Consider the following 19,881-nt stretch of genomic DNA (forward strand, 5'->3'; position numbering starts at 1 on the left):
TTAATCAATCATTTTATACTCTCATTCCTCTTTTCATATGGAATATATGAAGGATTTAGGGATATTTAGTTTAACGTTTGTTATACAAAGAAAAAAAATACAATATGTCTGTACATTAGATATTACGTTTGTTATTATGTACAAACAAAATAAGGTTCACGTAAAATTACCTAATAAGTCCCTTAGTAAAAGGAAAAGATACGGAAGGAAAAGATGCGGAAGCAAATAATACATTGTAAAATTATCAAACTAGGAATTTCGAGTACTAGTACGTTTTTTTTTTTTATCCAATCGGCTAGTTAGATTGTTAAAGAAATAAATATATAAAGAAGCGAAAAATTACCTTATACCTGGGAAAATTTATGAAATAATTAGTGTGGAATTATTTTACTTCTTCGTATTTTTTTAATATCACCCATACAAGCTAACACCATCATCAAAAATTAGAACTCAAATAGACATATTTATATTTTTACTAGTTAATTTTGTGTGCAGGAACAATCAGTTTTATCCATTGTAAGGTCAGTTTGGTAAAATATTCATTTTCATGCTCCATAATTATTTCTTAAGAAGTTTGCACAGAATGTCCAAAACTACGATAGCAGGACTAATAATAATTTCTCAATATCCTTGTATAGATAGAGGCTGTTGAAATTTTGGAAATAAGAACATTTTTGTAAATATTGCTAGAATATCTCCTAAATAAAATCGGAAATCAGATAATATGAGATCCTTCATGATTTGAGGCTTTTAGTGATAAATTATGAAAACCAACGGTAGATATATGGGTTAGAGATGGGTAATCATCCCGTTTCGAAGATTAAATTTCTAGCGCTACTAATTATTTTGCACATACAATAAAGCTATGCAATGCTCCATGCTTGAACATTGTGAAAAAAATTTCTTTGTATTCAATTTGGGAATATTGTATATAGAAATGGACACCTTCCCGGATATAAGATTATTGGGAGATTATCAAGATTTAAACGTTATCTACCATTTGATGAAGTCCTGCTGCTTTAACCAGCCTGTATACATCCATAAAACATGCTTTTGATATAAATGCCAATATTTTTTGCCACTTTTTACCTGTAAGTGCATCCAGATAAGTAGTAAAATCGATTTTAAAACTGTACACAAGGAAATAAAACCTTGTTCTATAAATAGAAATTTTTTAATTGTGTACAAGTGGGAATATAATGTCTTAAAGAAAATAATAACTAAGAGTAATTAGCAGAGATTTTCTAGCACACAAGAGATTTTAAAAAAGAAGATGTTATGCATTTTCTATTGTGTGTCTTTGAAGTGCTCGAACTAAAAAGTATATACATAAACATAATAGACATAATTATTAAATTACATAGGTATGTATGCACATTTTTCTTATAACAACGATAGAAAACCTTAAGTAGTCTATTCATGTTTAACTTGTTATCATCATTTTACTTAAATAAGCATTATGAAATATTTTGCTCTGTATTGCTTTTAAACTATTTTAAAAAGATTTCTTGGCAAAATTTGTCTCATATTACGTCTATCCACCCACTATAGTGTGGTATATGTAGCAAAGAAATATATATATACACTGGTTCCACGATACAATGTTGCCACGATTTCCGCGAGACGAAATAATTTTCATCAGCATGATGAAAATGAAGTCATCCATATTATTATTACAAAATTGTAGCAGGTTTTTTGTTTGGTAAAGCTACACCGGAGAAAGTCAAAGGATATCAAAATGTCTCGTTTTATTTTCTTTGTAATTATTCTCTAATGTTTAAAGCTGAATTTTACTAAGAAAAGGACAAGATAGGTTAGAACAATTTCTTTTTTAGAATATTGCAGTTACTTTGAAACTCATATATTCATGTATAATATTGTCTGAAACTATACTGTAAGCATTGAATCTACGGTAGTAGAGACAAAACAGACGCACCTGCGTTTGGTTTAATTTTGCTCAAAAATGGCATACTAAGTGTTTATCAAAAATGGCTTGACTTTGGGAAGGCAGCATAGAATCCGTGTAATCGGACATAGGATTCGTAAACAGCGGTCAAAAATCTTCTAGAACAAAGTTTGGACGATATATAGTTAGTTTTTCGTTTTTGTGCCAAAAGTGGAATTTTGGGTCAAAATGGCACGATTTTTGGAATACGTGACAGAATTCATATAATCTGACCTCAGATTCGTGTTTAGCGACAAAAATACCTACTAGATCAAAATTTTAAAAAAGTTTCATTCAAATCGGTGCTGCTTCCCCACTTTTCCTTTGAATCCCAGCTTATTAGTTGTACTACAAGCTATTTAATCGCAAGGTAAAATCTATCTCCAAACTATACATTTAGAATCACCTTCTTTTGAAGTTTGTTTGTAAGGGACAAAACTTGCATTTTAAAATTGAAACTTTCGCCTCAGATACAAAGGCAGGTTCGATTATTTTGCAAAGCAAAATGGATAGCGTCTGTGTGCCATACAACATCTATATAAATATTTTGTTTGTTTATAAATTTTTTGTGGTTTTTTACACCAAATTTTTTTATTATTGTTGCATTCTTGCCATTGTTAAATGTACATAATATGCTATTGTAATAGAAAATACACGTCTTCAAGAGATAGTTCTAGTATTTTCTATATACGACATTATTTTGTTAACAAAAATGTTACATTGTTACTTTATGTGGTAAAAATATTTAGCTAAATAGAATTATATAAATTTTTGATAAAGATATGCTTCAACACATCCATCATTTCATGACCGTATCATGTTTATGTGATCTTACATCGGTGAAAAGTTTATAAATATTCTTATCGGAATTTGTTGTAGGTGCTGTCGTTTTAGCCTGTCATTTTTATATTAGTACAAGAGGCGGTATAAGGTTGAACTTCATCCATCTGATAACCAGATGAGACAATTCTTAATGAAATTTGATTGATTTATAAATATAAACATTTCTATCACAATTTTTCATAGAAAAGTGTTCATGACTATTTTTAACTAGATTATTTTTAACAAATTTTTTCCATTAGCAGTTTTTTTAAGGCAAGCCTATTCGTTGTGTGTGTACTGTGTAGTCATAGTACGGACAATAAAATCGATGCCAGCGTTTCCAGTGAAATATTTTGGCGATAAAGGAGGCTGTTATGACTAATTTGCAATTCTTTACATATTAATGTTACAGAAAATGTTAAATTAAAATTATTGAAAAACACTAATTAATTAAACTAAATGCATTAAAAATTGTGAAAATAAGAAATGAAATTGCATAAATATTATTTTTCAAATGTAAATTATCATAATTATTTTTAAATTTTTGAGACAATAATATTAAATTTTCAATGTAAGTCATAAATGCAATCCATACAATTACATATGCATCCATACAATTCTATAGTTAAAGAAGTGTATTTTTACCATGGAAACGCCTCCAATAAAACTCGTACACGGTGCGATTACCCAGCAGCTGTAAATACAATAAATAAATGGTGGATGCGCAATTAAATTGCAAAGTATATCCGTTTAACTATAAGATATATTTTTATTTGCCCTTCCACCATATTAATTTATTTGACTACTATTTGAAAAAGCTAAAAATTCAATATTGAAATTTTAAAGACTTTTACACGCAGATAATAAACGGTCCGAAAATTAGTTAAAAGACTTGATTCGTTACAAAAATTTCTGTTGACAAAAACTAAAAAAAAATTGAAATTTAGCCAATTATGAAGTTAACCAACCAAAAGTATATTATCAATTTTTTATTTTATTGAAATTATGAATTTATAAACTAAATTTTAATTAAAACGCGTGTACCGTTTTAATACGAATGTTTCAATACTGTTTTTAATTAATTTATTAAATATAAACAAACCATACTGTTTGTTAACTTTTTATACAATAGAAAGTGAGCTCATAATGAAGCGAAATTTTTGTGATTATTGTGTCTGCCATTTGGAGAATTCATAAAGATAAGTTAGTTATTAAAGAAAAATGAAGTTTTAATTTTAACTCGAGTGTCAAATTAATAGAATCCTAATTATTCTTTTTTTTTTTGCCTGCCATAAATGTCAAAATATATTTATTGGAAAAATTGGCAATGTAAAACATGCAAATGATGTTTACAGCTGCCAAAGAGGTTGAAAAATTATTTTATTTTAAAATTGCACTCCATTTTTCAATCTATTTTATTCACGTATTGTCTTCCCCATAACTTTCAATTTCTCTTTTTATAATCTTGTTTTCAATAACTTTCACAGCAGACAAAAAAAATACGATTTTCATGAATTCGGCATTCGAGTTTGAGCCATGACCGTATTTTTCTATATTATCAAACTTCTAAAACAATCCTCCAAATAGCAGACAAAAAGACTATAGACATTTCCCTTCATTGTAGACTCAAGGTCTTTAACTATATGCTTTTACATAAATGAGTACATGCATGGTTTAATTCAAGTATAAAATTGAAAATATTTAAAAGAATCATTAATTAAAATATTACAATTTGAATAATTGTTAAAAAAAATTTTTTACGCATGCGATATTTTGAAAAAATCCTTCAAAAAATTAACTTCTAGCCCAGTCTTTAAGTTTCTGAAGTATCATAAGACAATTCAAAAGCTAGATGCTTTTGCTAACTCTTTTTTTAGAATTTTTATTTTGTTTATTAATCAACATTAACATATTTATTATACCATGTATATGAAATATATCAAGGTATACTAAGTTTAGTCCCAAGTTTGTAACGCTTAAAAATATTGATGCTATAGGTGGTCATAAAATCACCTAATTAGCCCATCTGGTTTTCTGTCTGTCTGTCTGTCGTCTGTCGTCTGTCGTCTGTCCTCCTGTCATTTCGATAACTCAAAAACGGAAAGAGATATCAAGCTGAAATTTACAGCGTGCTTAGAAGGTAAAAAGTGAGGTCGAGTTCGTAAATGAGCAAAATACGTCAAGTGGGTCTTGGGTCCGTAGGACTTGGAAATTGAAATGTAAAAAATGTTCCTTCTAAAAGAATAAACAACTTTTGTTTGAATTTCTTAAACATCACTGTTTACCCACGAGAGCGTAAATTGTATAGTATGTATTATATGGGAATATCAGTTATATATGCGTGGCATGTATGTATGTGTAATATGTGGAACAGAGTAATCAACACTGTCTATACATGTTTCAACAATTCACTCAGGAAATTGTTTGTTTTCACATGCTTTGATTACTAAATTTTGTATAAAATGGCGTAAACTGAGAGAAATAACTTAATTAATTGTTAAGAACCTTAAGTTGTTGTTGATTTGATTAATATTTAAACTTATTAAGAATTATCAGATTTTTCTAAATAAGATTCAAAAACTACTGTTTTGAATATACTTATTAATATCGTTGAATAAACTAAATGTGTTAATTAAGAGACTCTCTATACATGCTCATTTCTGAATTAAAATATTAAACCACTTGCGTTTAAAATTTCCTGATAAAACAGAGAAATGTATATCATTATAAAACTTAAATTTTAATGATTAATGATAATTTATTGCATTTATTAACTCAAAAACCAACATTTATTATTTTGGACATTTTTCCCAAATGTAAGGAATGTGAAAAACAGAATGATATATGTGTTTTTAACAAAAATATTATTGTATATTAATCCATAAACATATTTTTGTTCATAATATATTTTAATTTCATTTTCATAAAAGTCTTGTTGGAAGAGAGTAGGAAAATAAAATATTAAATAAGAAAAAAAAAAGTAAATTCATTCTGATAAGTAACAAAAGAAAACCCAAGTGAAAAATATTATGTACAATATAACAACAAAAACTTTTTTTTTTATTATAATTTGTATACATTTTTTTTATTTATTTATTTAAAAAAATTTAATTAATTCATGAATAAATTTATTTTAGTTTTTGTGATTTTATTATTATTATATGTAGTACCTTTTTTAAACAAGGGGCTCATGGTGAATAATTTACATGTATTTCATGTTTAGAATAAAATTAATATTGTCAATATAATTCTTTCATTTGCAAATATAATTTAATTAGTTCGATAGTGTGATTATCTTCATAAAATAAAGTTCGAAAACTAAAACGCTGACAATTGCAGAATCGCTCTCTTAAAAGTATGAAAACAAGAAAATATTTTCATCTGAAATTGTTATGATAAGTAAAATCGTCATTTCAGTCGGGGAATGTCTTTTAGGTCCTGTGGAAAAATGTTTAATCTTAGAGGTCCTCTAATTGAAATGACGATTATACTTATCATAACAATTTCAGATCATAGCTTTATTTCCTCTAGATCTCTAGAGGGCGCCATATTCAATTTAATGTGACATAGCCTATAACCAACGGACGATTTGTCTTTATATGTCTAATTATGATGAGTAGCTTAGAAACTAGGTTCGAACAGATGAACATGCATACATATCGGTTAATCACATAACCCTAGCCATTGTATAGTCGGAGTTAAAAGAAATGGAGGCACTAATCATAATTTTTTTTTAAATACAAAGTAGCTTTGTAGCATTTAAGATTAGAAAAATTGAATATTTTAAAAATAGATACTATAAACACCTCGTTATTTCCATTTCATATAATTATAGAAATTTCTCAAAGAGAAAAGCCTTCAGGAAACAATTTTACATGTATTTATTATACAAGAAAAAACATTGTAGAATAAATTAAAACTATATACTTTAGCGTGCTAAATTATTCGTGAATATTAAATTGCCTATTTTAAAGTTTAAATTTAAATAAGAGTTGTATTTTGATATATTAAATGAAATTGAATTGATTGATGCATATTTAATGATTTTATTTGTACTAGATAATGGTTAAAAATTGTTATTCTTATACTTCTAGTGTATGAAATAGCTAAAATGAATATAATGATTTAATTTTGTGACGTATATCCCTATATATTATAAATGTGAAAGTAAGTAAGTATGTTTGTTTGGTTGTTTGTTACGCTTTCACGCTAAAACTAGCGAATGGTTTTTAATGAAGCAATAAAGCTGATATATCAGAATAACACATGAATTATATTTTTAACCACGGGTGTTAAAACTGCTAAATTTTTTATTTTAATGCGCTGATTAAGCATACATTTTGACACAACCTTTACAAAATTGGGAAAAAAGGTACTAATTTTTAAACAGTTCATTCGATTTTCATCAGAGCTAAATACTTTTCAAATAAACTCGAAGAAAGAACTATACAAAACGTAAAAAAAATGATGCTCTGTCTTTTTATCCTTGCATCTTTCCAAATTTGTTGAATGACGCACAGACGAAATTAAAGGTAAAATATTTCTGAAATCAGAAGAATTGACAAAAGGAATCGAGAAGCTATTCATTTTGTAACTGATAAAGTCAACATCTTTACAATAAAAATCATCATTTTTAAATGTTTATCAAAATGAAGATTGCAAATAGTTGAGTGGTAGAATATTTTTTTTTTCAAACTTTGATTTTTTTACAAACCCAGGAAGTAACGAAAACATAAAAAAAACTGAAGAAAAAAACATTATTTCTTTTTTTTTATTTACTTCTTAAAAGTGATTACATACTACAAAAAATTGTAACAAAATCGATCAATTTCAAATAATTTTATTGCCTTGATACTAACTATAAAATATTATTGATTCAATGGAAAATGTTTTTTTCTTTGTGTTATAGGTTCTAACAATTACTTCTGATGTATTCTATTAGAGTTTGGAATATTTTATATTCCGTAAAATATACGTAATACGTAAATCCAATTTATTGGGTTGGTAGTTGACCCATTGACAGTCTGCCATTGGAGGATTGATCAAGATAAGTTTGGAAATAAAAAAAATGAAATTTTAATAATACAAAAAAGTTTTATTACAATTTAAGATTTAAAAAGTATTTTATAGAAATTGAAAAACTTAATTTGAATAAATATATTACATTAAAAAAAAATGAAATAAATAGAATATTAACAAGTTCTTTCTTATCTAGAAATTTTATTTGAAATATTTCCGATTATGGAACAGTTATCCAAATTGTAAAATTGAATATTGAAAATAAAACATTAGATAAAAGGAAAGGTTATTCTTGTATTTTAGTAGAAGTATTCATATATTTCAAGATTCCGTACCCTTTGTTAAAGCATCGGAAACCTGTATAAACGACGTTATGTTAACGTAAAATTGCTTCAAATTTTGAATTGGAAATCTTTGCTTATTTATTGGATCAATACTCATAGAGAATGTATTCGCCCAATTGTAAAGATAAGAAAGAAAATAAAAGAATAAACATTTAGTTAGTTTTGATTGTAACATCTGACGCCTTTCTGTTTTTCTGAGATTTTTCATCTTGATTTGTTTGTTTTGGAGACATCGTGTTCACAGAAACCCAGACTATCCATCTAAATCAATAGATTAAAGTTAATACCATGGGACCTACAAAGTAAATATAGATTCTGCAGGGGGAAAATCGACAAGTTATTATTGTTACAAGATTCTTTGTCCTATGCATTTAGAAAAATAATTTTCCAAAACTTTTATCAAAATTTATTACACAAAGCCTAAAGAAGTTTCTTAGAAAGATATCTCTGATATGTTTAAGGCTTATGTTTTTGCCAGTTTATCACTAATATTATTGATTCTAATAATCAGGAATAAAATAGATCCAAATTCAAATTAAGTAACTCAACGTTTAAAACAATTGGAAGTAAAAAATATAAACACGAATATTTTTTTTCTCATCTGAAAAAATTGACACAACAGCAATAAATCTTCGTGTTTCAACAGAAATGTCAAGACAAAAACAGTATCATCATTATTGTTTTAGAAAAGTCACTTTTTTGTCAACTTTTTAACTCTTTGTATAAAAATAAAGTTCATGTTTGTTATTTCCCAACGTTCCACTTTTCTTCGTCTTATTTATCTAGTTAAGAGTAACACACTTGGGAGTTATAAAAACCATACACACCACAGCTTTCGCTATTATTTGTTTTTAGTTCTTTAGTCTTGTTTTGTTATTTTTTTTAAAATAACCGAGTTTGTCTAGTCGAAAGCCGTAGAATATACATGTAGCCGTTTTATGTGTGAGGTGTATTTTCACTTTCATTTAAAAATTATATCCTAGAGAATACCTATTTAGTTTTTATCGTCCGTCGTTTTCGTAACAAAAATACAAGAGTTAAATCGACGGTGAAAATAAATGAAAATTATACATTAAGTATTCTTGAGTACAAAAACTTCTAGAGAATATTGTACTTAATGAACTAGTAATTTGAGCTCATTGGTCAATCATCAATAATAAATAGCAAATGAAATTTTCGTTAGAAACAGCTTAGAACATTATCTCAATTAACGAAAATTACCATCTAGAATAAATTATATACCGAATTTCCTCAACTTGGTTTCCTAAGCAAAAGGTATCAATTCTGTGTATATTTTTATCATTTATTTCTTCCATTGCCACAACTTTCAACAAGTGAAATTCATAAAATTTAAAAAAACCCCGACAAATGCGATTTTATATTTTGTAAGCCGATTTATGGAAACTGAGCTATAAAATGCTCTCAATCAAGTCGTTTAAGGGCTACGATGTCATTGAGAAATACACAGACACACAGATAAACACGTTAAACTTAACTAATAACACTCCTTCTTTATTCAATATCAAAGTTATGGTCAAGGACATCAGATGAGATGAAAAGGATACTTAGAGAGCTATGATTCTTTGGGACAAATTTTTGGAAATATTTTATTTGAAATTGAAATATTTGAGTTGACTATGTTCTTTTAAATTATTGTTTTGAATTACCTAATTATTTTACCATTTCACTTTTCGAAATGAATTAATTGAGCCAGGTTTATTTGACTATTCATTTGCCTAGTAATTATTTAAATGTTAAAATTATTTGTCATGCCTTTTGAAGCTCGTACTTGAAACATAGCTAAGAACACTCTCCGATAAATTACCCTTCAAATGAAACAAAAAAATTAAAATAAGTTCATTCGTTTAGGCGCTACGATGCCACAGACAGACAAACACATAGACACACACATTATAGCGGTCAAATTTATAACACCCCTTTTTTTTAATTCGGGGGTTTATAACATATTAAAATCATAATATATGCTTAAAATACACATCGTCGTCATTTAAGTGGTAACATGTTATTGAACAACTACTTTTTTTCTTAAAATTGTGTACTAAAATCTATTCTTAAAAATATGAAATATTCGTGTTTTATAACATAAAAATTATGAGGAAACAACTTCTAATCATCCAATGTGCGCGGCTTAAGTTATAATTTTAACCATAAAATAACACATTTCTCAAAACCTAAATAATATGTTGAAAGTAATATTATGTTTTAGGTATAAATAATGTTGAATTCAATTCTTCTATACATGGAGAAAATCAATTAAGATGAATTGATAACAAAACAATATATGAAAAACAATTGTATATTATCTTTTATTACCCAACATATGTTTCCTCTATGTTTTTTTTTTTATACTTATAGTTTTCTTTTGCATGATGGAGTACATACATTGTACAAGGAAATTGTTTTCTTGACTATATAAAAATCGTTGCATTTCCTCTTTATGAATGAAATTTTTTGTTAGTACTAATTAAGTTTTCTCGATCAAGTTTTTTGTTTGATGATTATTTAATTGCTTAATAAAGGAATAATTTGCAAAAAAGGCTTGACCAATGCTAATCAAAAGTCATATATACAGTGTGTACCCGGATAGAGGTAACTATACTATAAATTTTCTTATTTTGCATTTTAAGAAAAAAAATCATTCTTATTCTGAAGAGTATGTAGGAATATTTAAAACTTCTAAATAATGTACTGGGTAGCCAAAAATTTGGTATCACTATTTTTTTTAACTACTCATTCTTTTTATAAGTTGACAAAATGTTATTAAGAAAAGTTGCGAAATTATCAATTATGACACAAAATTATCAATCATGACTGAATTTCAAGAAGATTTTGCCAACTTTGATAATTCCATTCGTAGTGAATGTTTATCCGAGAAAATAAATTTTCTATTTAATTTTTCTAACATAGTCCCCAAAAAAATACACTCTCGAATAGTACGTCTTATTTCATTTATTACTATTTTCTCCGTTACGTTTTTTTGTAATTACAACTTTTTGTTTAAAGTACACGGATCTTGATATTTTGTATAGAGTCATAATTGTTTATCCCTGTACATTATTTAGAAGTTTCAAATATGTCTACATACTTTTCAGAATAACGGATGGAGCCATCAAGATGCTTTTTTTAAAATTTATAATTCACTGATTAAGAACCCTGAGTATTAATAATTTTACCATTGATGTCTTTTAATTCAAGTACTTAAGTTGAAAGTGAGTTGAAAGACGGACTCAATCAATGTGTTTGTAAGACCTGATTAGACGGTGTTTTCTCATATTTTTGGAACATTCTTTGGCGTGTTACCAAACGTTACGTATTCGTGGATTTTCCATGTTATCATAATCGCTTTGCTTCAATACTTTAGTCAATATTTTTTTTTTTGGATTTATATTCTCTTGAAAAATGAAATATATATGAATGAACATTATTATTTTCCTTTATATAATTGGAAATACATTTATAATTTCCAATAATAAATAACATTTAATTATTATTGAATTTTAGCGATAACAAAATATAACGGAATTAATTCAATCATCTTCTTTAAATGTAATTATGAGCAAGTTATATGATAATTATTGGTACTAATATAATTTAATAAAATTATTAATTTTATGGGTCAACGCTTAAATTTATTCGATCAAATCAAAATTAATGATCAAAGTAAATAAATTTATAAGTAAAGTTATTATACCATGTATATATGAAATATACATAGTATATTAAGTTTCGTCCCAAGTTTGTAACGCTTAAAAATATTGATGCTACGAACAAAATTTTGGTATAGGTGTTCATAGAATCACCTAATTAATCCATTTCCGAATGTCCGTCCGTCCGTCCGTCTGTGGACACGATAACTCAAAAACGAAAAAAGATATCGATCTGATAATTTTTACAGCGTACTCAGGACGTAAAGAGTCAGGTCAATTTCGTAAATGAGCATCATAGGTCAATTGGGTCTTGGGTCCGTAGGACCCATCTTGTAAACCGTTAGAGATAGAACAAAAGTTTAAATGTAAAAAATGTTGCTTATAAAAAAATAAAAAACTTTTGTTTGAAACATTTTTTTGTAAACATCACTGTTTACCCACGAGGGCGTCAATTAGGTGCAAATTTTATAGTATGTATTAATATAGGAATATCAAAGTAAAAATCTTTTGTTATTTACGTGACGTCAAAAAAACAAACGATTGCGCATCAACACTTGCGCATTATATGAGAATATCAGTTAAATATGTCAGATATGTATGTATGTGAAATGTGTTATCAACATTGCCTATACATGGTATTTCAACAATTAACTCAGTCAATTGTTTGTTTTCACTTGTTTATTATATTTTTAAATAATTATTCATGATCATGACTAAAATGTTATTTAAATAAACTTTATATTGAAAAATATTTATTCTTAATATTTACCTGTGTAAAAAACTCTTGCGGCTTCCATTTTCACTCTAACAAGATATGCAAAGATAAAACAATTAGTCTAAAGATAAGAAATTAAGCATTCAAATTTAGAATGACCAAATTCGGATAAATACAATGATTTCAAAAAAAATAATTGGAGTTTTTTTAATTAATTGATCTACCATCAATGAGATAAGTCTTAACTCTAATTATAGATGGGGAGATGATATTCGTCCATGAAATACGGCATGTATTTGTAGGTGATTGAAATTATACATTATTTTTTTTTAGCAAAGGATAAATATTCTAGTCTGTTGGTCACATGGATCGTCACCTCATATTAATTAAAAAGCATGCTTCCATGAAGTCTAAAGATAAGAAATTAAGCATTCAAATTTAGAATGACCAAATTCGGATAAATACAATGATGTCAAAAAAAATAATTGGAGTTTTTTTAATTGATCTACCATCAATGAGATAAGTCTTAACTCTAATTATAGATGGGGAGATGATATTCGTCCATGAAATACGGTATGTATTTGTAGGTGATTGAAATTATACATTATTTTTTTTAGCAAAGGATAAATATTCTAGTCTGTTGGTCACATGGATCGTCACCTCATGTTAATTAAAAAGCATGATTTTGAAAGAAACAACCTAATTTTAATGAAAATTACATATTGTCAAAATTATCGATAATTGTGTGGTCTCGAACGAATATTTGATATATACAATTAACTTTTAGGTACTTTACATTGCGGTTTTATCTCTTTGGGATGGAACTTTTTTTTTGTAAAATAATAATATAAATTATTATAAAAGTTGAATTATTTATAATGAAAAAATTACTTTTATCTTTATTATATTTTACTTTGTTACGGATATTACATTTAATATAATTCTCAATTTAAGGAAATAAGGAAAAAAGGTTTACAAGCTCACATACTATTGTAATAAAGTAGTAAAAGGCTTGTGTCTATATAGGAGAAACCTCATTAATAAAGTTTGTCACTTTGTCATTATTTCCAAATCGTTTGATGATTAATCAAATAGTAAAATATTGTCAACATCCCTTTTCGAAACAAAAAATTCATTTTCAAATTTTTCATCAAATATTTCTACTCAATATTTTAGAAATACACAACAATTATGATATAATTAAATTTAATTGGACCACAGATGGAGTCAAGTAAGGTCAAAAGTAAGTAGTTTTTTCTTCGAAGAAGACTAAAAAATCATTTTACATTTGCATAGTAGCTAACTTAACTCATTGTTTGGAGTGCCATTGCTGGGAAGATTTATTATACATGTGATTTTCATTAATAAAATTTTCAAAACTATTTGAGGCATTTAAGAGTCGTTTTCAAGGTATCGCTTTTTAGTTGTGCGAGTTGTAAGTACATAAAATTTTAGAACAGAAAGTAAGTGTGTCTTGTATAGTTACGAATGCTCGAAATTAACATAGTTTCTACCGGGTGTACTATGACACCTCTCTTTCTTTTAACTGTGTATTGGCAGATTCAAATTGAGCGTTGTGTTTCATTGCCTATTTGATTTTTACCATTATGCAAGTAAAAATTTGGCAAATGCAGGTATTGTAATAAAGCCATACTAGTACAATTTCAAAACATCGAAAATTAAATTTTTAATCATGTTTTGATTAATCGTATGTTCAAAACATTGTTAAATAGTTTTGTAAATTGATACATTGATACATTGTTGGATCAATGAAGAAATATACGTTCTACACTGTATTTTCTGTTAAGTTTATTTCTTACTATTTTATTTCTTGGCAGAAAAACTTTTCAATGGTATGAAAGTAAGAAAAAATTGAAAACCATTTGTAAAATAATTAAATATAAATGCATTGCATGGTTCGCTGGTTATTAAAGAATATTGAGGTCAAATTAAAAATAGTGTGAAAATTATACCATAAAATTATTTTCATGTCTTACCACGTATTCCATACTAATTTCTTAACAAAGTGTTCCAGGCAAAATAACTTTTTCCAACTAAGAAGAGTAGTTAAATCTCAAATAATAAATAAATATACGGTTTTTATTTATATAAGGACTGGATCAGAAACATTTTTAGCTGTGCTTCAAGAAAACCTTCTTATCTCTTTGAAGGTTATAAATAAGCCTTTATGATCTTATGATAGAAGCGTGAGGTTGAGTCTTAAGATTTTGATTTTCAGTTGCCTTTAGACAATTTTATTCCTGCTTGAAAAAATACTGAGTAAGAAGTACGTACTGTCAGTTGAAAAGTCTTATTTTTTAAATTGAAACTATTATGAGAAAATGTAAAAATACTATAAGCAACTGTGTCCCGCAAGTAAAAATCAATTATTGATAACTTTGTTTACTAAATATTTTGAATACAAATTTAAACATCATAGTTTTTCGATTATTATTAATATTTATGATCAATGGCGAACACTATAACGAAAAATAACTTGTCGAAAATTGTAATTAAATAGAAGAATTCGTGAAGACGTATGGTATGAATCTAAAAGATACGGGTTCAATTTTTGGTTAATTTGTATTTTTTCAATTCATTTTAATTAAAAATCAATTATCTGACAATCCGAAAATCAAATATTTTTGTCACATAAAGAACGCATTCAATGTATATATTCGTTGTGTGCGTAGTCATGGAAGGGACAATAAAATCGATGCCAGCGCTTTAAGTGAAAAATTTTGGAGTTAAAGGGGGCTGTTATGACTAATTTGCAATTCTTTACATGTTAATGTAATAGAAATGTCAAATTAAAATTATTGAAAAACACTTATTAATTAAACTTAAAAATTGTGAAAGAGCTAATTTTAATATCAATGGTCAATTTTGGTTTTTTTTGGTCACATTTAAACTTAAATGGTGTAATATAATCGCTTAGAAATTCTTGACTTCTTCGTAGCTTTATTACAGAAAGATTCTTCAAGCTAAAAATTATCCTTTTACTTATCGTGGTTTAGTTATAGAACTAAATAGCTCTAGAATAATATAAATATTATCGAAGATAATAAATGAGAACTCTAGGATATGTCGAAATAAATTTCGATTTTTGCCCCAATTCCTAGATCAGTTTTTTGTATTTTTAAAATACGTATTTTCGACTACCAGGTAGTCATCATCAGTAAGAATTAGCTAGTGAAGTGGTGTGCAGTCCGCCACCAAATTAGCAAAGAGTAACATTCACTAGCTAATTCTTACTGATGATGACTACCTGGTAGTCGAAAATACGTATTTTAAAAATACAAAAAACTGATCTAGGAATTGGGGCAAAAATCGAAATTTAGCTCTAGAATATATTTGTATATTCTAGTCTTTTATAACCGTTAAGAATCTAGATATAAAGAAAATTTCCAGCTTTTTCAGATCAGGTGGTAGATTAATTTCCACTCTATTTAAGTCTCTTGCACTGAGAAAATATAATGGAAATCCGATCCTATGAAATGGAATAATCAAGTGTAATGCTTAAATATTCCCGGCACATGGGCACATGTACTGCATAATATTTTTCATTTTATTAATTAAACAAGTTGTTCAAACTTAAATAAATTCTGATTTGTTAAAGTTTAAAAATGGCTGTATATTTTATTTAAATTTTTATTGTTGATAGCTAGTTATTTGAATATAAAATGTATGAAATGCAGGTAGTATACACATTTATTTAACACACAATAAGTTTGTATGTTCATACATATATAGGATGTCGCAAAAGCCAGGAATGTATTTTCAGATGGCAAAACAATCATTCCTCGTATGTATGTGATAATCTGAATTCCGATTGATTTCTTTGTTGAAATAAATTTAAACGTGATTTGGAAACCTAAGTAACGTCAAAAATATAAAGATAGTTGTTGTTAAACTTCAAAATACAGCAAAAAACTTAATGAAAATAATAATAGTACACTTGGCCCGTTAATACATTTTTAACGACGTGTTAATAAATAAAATTTTTCCTTTTGGAACGCAGATATGTAGCTCCAAACAGTAAACATGATTTTTTTTTAAAACTTTCAACAAATAGCCATTGTTTATAGGTTAGGTTAGGTTATATTGGCTGTCCACGAAGGACACACTTAGGCTGTAGAGCCCATTGTGATACCATATAGGTGTTTTACCATCTTTTCCGTTGATAATTTCATTTATCAGCTCTTCAATTATTTTCAGAGGCTGAGTGCACGTCCATCATGCATATACCATGCACTACACCAGCACATCACTACTACTAATTAAATAAATTTTTGTTGCGGCGGTGGAAATCGAACCCGCTAACCTATGCATACCGCGGCCGGAATTGGTCTTAACGAAATGCCTTAATCGACTGAGCTACTAAAGTAAAGTTGCCGAATATCAAGCTTTCCACCAAAACAAACCATCAGAAGAATTCAACATTATCTATTTGTGGAAAACCTAGCACTATCAATTACAAATTGTTGATCAGACTACAGGGTATTCAGAAATTAACTAAAAAACGAAACGAAAACTAATGTTAACTACTGAACAGCATGTAGTTTGAAGAACAATTTGTATGTAGTAATGTTAATCTTATGGCTAGTGGCTATTGTTGGATTAATAGAAATTGTTCATGCTTTTCGTTTTTTGTTAGCTAGACACCGTGTAGTCTAAATCAAAGGTTGCTATATTGCAACATTACTTTCTGAATGTTGTCCTATTGATAACCCGATTGATGATGAAGAGTACTCAAATACGAGCAAAAAAAACTTTCTTTTGCTGTAAAAAAAAAAAAAAACTAATTTAAACTAATATGATTGAAAATATATTTCCCCGTTTTATGCTTGAAGAATGTGACGCGAAAATATAACAATTAATTCATTGCAAAAAGTTATTTAATTTTTAAATGGGTGCGTGACTGTGTGACACTCGGTATATTCATTATACATACATGGAATAGTTTGTGAATATAACATACAAAATTGAAAATATATAGATTTGTGTATGTAGTTTGAACTACATTCAATATTTTATTCTATAAATAAAACATAATTTTTTTTGTATGCAATATTCGTATAGTTTTCTTCACTATAGTTTGCATCGAATGCGCTAATGATCAAGGCAATTATTATCATAGAAGCGAATGTAATCTTCAATATCTTTATCTATTTTTAATCGATTTAAAAAATAAAATATTTACGATAACAATTGGAATTTCGATTATTCAAATTCAATGCAGATTATTTTCTGGAAGTTATAAATCAAAACAAACTTCTGCAAGCAAAAGGTTTATGTCGAGTAGTTTACAACGGTATAAAACCAAAACGCTCAATTTGTACAATTTTTGTTAAATCATATGCATATAGTTAGGTTAGGTTGGATAAGAGTGATTGTTCTTGTGTGGGACACACTTAGACCATTGGCCATATTGGGATACCGAAAAAGGGCGGTCCATCTCCGGCACCTACTCCATGAACCAGTTAGAGCGGTTTAGTAAAGGCAGGAGTCCTTTGATGTCAATGGACTTCATGGTCTAAGTGTGACTCAAGTGAGTCCACCTGTTCGTGGCAAGAGCTTAGCATTGACAGAGAAGATGACACAGCGTTACTTCCTCTTCCTCATTGTGATAGCTCCTGCAACAGTCAAAATACAGAGAAATTGTGAATCTTCTAACTTGGACGATTAAGGTTTTATTCACACAACATACCTATTTGTTCTGTCAAGATGATGGATCATAGCAATCTGGTCAATTGCAGGTTCCAAAAATAGGCCAGCCCATATTAAACGAATTCAAATTGAGTTGAGCTAACACAAATTCAATGGGTTAAGTTAAAGTTTTTTGGGAACTCGTATTTGAAAAGTGTAACAAATTCCCTCTTCATACATATCGACATAAGTTTACTACGCATTATTGCATTCACATGAATAATTTAAAAACAATATTTTATTGTTTTAAATGAATTTTATCATTATTAAAATCAAATCAATTAATTATTTCAGAAATCAGTTTCAGAAATAAGAAACTAAACAAATGTCATGTCAAATGGAATAAATTAAAAATTATTAAAACTCTATACAACAAACAAAGTATAGGTAAGAAGAATATCATTGATGATTTTTAATTAAGAATTGTTGGTATTTAATCTTTTAATTACAAATGTAGATGTAATTTCTGTACAAATATCATTTCTTCTTGTTTTCATTTAGGTATATAGTTTGAAGATAATTTCTTCTTTTAAGAAACTGATCAATTGGTTTTGCTTCGCTACTGGAATAAAAAAATATATATTCTATCCATCGATTCTACCTAATGAATTTACGTTAAAATATCATACACAATTCTGATATCCAAGCTGATTTTGCTGTTAGAAAGTTCATTCAAGTGTAAAACTGGAGCGTATTTAAGATAAGAACTTGAAACATGATAATTGTAAAATTTTTTAGGTAATAATAAGTTTTCCTACAGTTACGTACCCATTTTTTCGATTTGACGTATAAGTACGTACTTAAATAAGCCTTATTTTTGTCTCCATACAATATTGTAAAAAAGTTACGGACTGTATGCACGGTTGGAAAACATGCTTATAGTCAAATAATGTGTTATTTTTAACTGTTATGTAAAAATGTGATTCTCTCAATAAATGTTGGATACCAAGCGCTTTGTTAATATAGACATCTCACTTCAACCACAAATACTCTATCTATAGTCGTTTCTATTCAACAAAAAAATTGATTAACTTTGAGTAATTATAAATCTCAATTACGAAACGGTCAATAATTTTGTTTTTTATTTTTTAAGATCAGAACAAATACATCAATGTTTAGCTAGTATAGTTTTTAATAATACCTGAAGTTGATTTATGTATAAAATTAAAGAATTTGTTAAAAACACAATTTCTCCTATGCTTTCAATTATCCGAACTATAATTAAATTTATCTCGAGTTAGAGCAGTCAATCGACTTCAAATTTCCATGGTTATTATATTATATAATTATCAAAGTATTAAAAATATTCGAATTTTTAGTAACTATGCCTATAACGAGACGACACCTATAAGAGGGAATTCGTTTGATTTATGCAACTCCTGCGCCACGAATTTTCGATTCAAAGTATTTTAATTATTTCTTAATAAAACACTAATTTTAACAATTTTATTACTTTGCATTAAGGTTAATTAAATATTTAAATATCTCTTTCCGGATTATTAAAAACATAATTTATAAATAAAAGCAAAATGTATTTGTATTAAAAGGATATAATTTAAAATTTTCTGATAAATATTATCTCTTTATGAATATAAAAATTCTTTCAAGGAGTGTGTTTTAATTCTCTGACACAAATGATACGAATTTATTTATGCTTAA

Source organism: Chrysoperla carnea, chromosome 3 (genome assembly GCF_905475395.1).
Source record: "Chrysoperla carnea chromosome 3, inChrCarn1.1, whole genome shotgun sequence".
In the NCBI taxonomy this organism is placed as follows: Eukaryota; Metazoa; Arthropoda; class Insecta; order Neuroptera; family Chrysopidae; genus Chrysoperla; species Chrysoperla carnea.